The sequence below is a fragment of the Gossypium hirsutum genome, chromosome D09 (assembly GCF_007990345.1).
Source record: "Gossypium hirsutum isolate 1008001.06 chromosome D09, Gossypium_hirsutum_v2.1, whole genome shotgun sequence".
In the NCBI taxonomy this organism is placed as follows: Eukaryota; Viridiplantae; Streptophyta; class Magnoliopsida; order Malvales; family Malvaceae; genus Gossypium; species Gossypium hirsutum.
The window spans coordinates 108,217-110,436 of NC_053445.1; positions in this window are offsets into that span (position 1 = coordinate 108,217).

A 2,220-nucleotide genomic window follows, 5' to 3' on the forward strand; every position below is an offset into this window, starting at 1 on the left:
ATTATTATAAACCCAAAATAAAAACCCTAAGCCCAACTAATAGGCCCACAACCTAATCTAATTCAAAAACCCTAGGGTTTCTGAATCCCATGTGCGTCGCTGCCTTCAACCACGTCAGCACGCTCGTCTCGAGGCTCCCCGCCCTAAGTCTGACACCTTTCTGCCACCACCAACTCCTCTGCCACTGTCGGTTGAATTCATAGGCACCTGCAAAAAAAAACATAGGAGTAGCAACAATAACAGTAGCATGAACAATGTAATCGTGGCTATAAAAGCCACAAAAATGGTTTGTATTTTTTTACATAGAATCGAATAAAAAAACACAAATATCAATCAAAGGATGGAAAGAGTCTCAAATGTGGTCTTTTTATTTTTTTTCACTTCGTTTTTATTTATTTATTAAAAGAGAATAAACAAAAATAGAATAAAGAGTCGAAAAATTACCCTTTTTTTGCATTTACACCCTTTGGGGGGCCGAGGTCGTCGTCTTCAATGAAAGAAGTCATTTTTGGGATCGAAAGTAAAAAAGGTCGAAAATGGCCAATTTTTATGATCTCCGGCCATCATGGACGATGGCACCATTGCCGGCGACTGGCAGCCATCACGGTGGCTCGATGGCGGAACCCTTGGCCAAAAATCAGAGTTGAGAAAAAGGGGAGAGAGTTTGAAAGGTTTTTAAAGTTTTTTTTTAAATGATACGTTAAATGAATTTTTTTGTAAAAATGTGGTTTTTAGCTTATCAAAACGGTGCCGTTTTGAATTAACCCCCAGATGCAAAACGACGTCGTTCCACCCTTGACCCGTGTACTGACCCGACCCGCACCAAAGGATCAGCGCTTTTTTTGCAAAATGGGTTATTTGCGCACTGGCCCCTTTCGCTTTTATGGCTTGTTGTGATTTAGTCCCATTTTCTTTTTTTCTTTTTTAGTTTTGCCCCTGTAATTTTATTTTTATTTTATTTTGGTCCTTTGCAGAACGGCGTGTTTATAAGGCCTGGGATAATTTCCAAATTGGTCCCCCTCTTTTGCGCACATTTAATTTTAGCCCTTATTTAGTTTAATTAATTAATTTATTAAATTTTGTACCTAAAACTTTGTTTAAATTTCAATTCAATCCTTCTTTTGATTAATTTCACTATTTATATGTATTTATTTATCATTATGCCTAGGTTCAATATTATTTAAATTATTTTAGCTTTAAAATATTAAATCTAGTATTATATATTTATTTATTCATTCACGTATTTATTTATGTATTTATCAATCGGTTTATTATTCATTTCTTATCCTTAAAAATTCATTTGTTTATAATTTGTTAACCGCACAAAATTTATCATCATCATCATTATATTACTCTTTTATTGTTATTTTCTTTTATTTTTTTCCTTGTTACTTTTATTTGTAATTATTATTATTATTTTATACTTTCATGTTTTCTTTATCATATATTCCACCTTTTATTTGTTTATTTATTTCTTTTACTTAATTAATATTAGATTTTATTAGTTGATGCCATTACTTATTTATTGTTTTTGATATATCATCACTTCGTTTATATGCACCATCATTTTATTATTGTTACAATCATGTCGCGAGTCGTGTTTAAATATTCAATCTTTACACTATAATCCAAATAAAATAAATATGTATGTTTTTAAATATTACATATGTATTTATTCAAAAACTATTGGAAATAAAGGTAATGTTTCGTGTTTTGAGCTTCGAGAAATTGTTCCCTAACTCACGGGGTTTCGATTCTCTCGTTGGACTTAAATAACCGAATATCCTTTTAAAATCAAAATAATAAGATTTAAAATAAAAAAATAAAGGCAAGCTCATTCTCAAAGGTTCAAGGTGTTGTGTCCTAACTTACGGGACATGATATTTTGCTACTCCGGGACGGAAAAGTCTTAAATGCACGTTTTGATTTATCCAAGTGACTTTAACTAAAAATAACATTAATAAAGAGGGATCGTATCTTAAATTCTTTTTGAATTTTTAATTTTCGACATTAAGACATTAATTAATCAATTAGGTACCAATTTTAGGCGTTACGAGGGTGCTAATCCTTCCTCGTACGTAACCGACTTCCAAACCCATTTCTTTGAATTTCGTAGACCAAAATTCTTATTTTAATAAATTAAATTGTTTCAAGGTGACCTGATCACACCTCATAAAAATGATCGGTGGCGACACTTTCACAAAAAATGGTTTCGACACT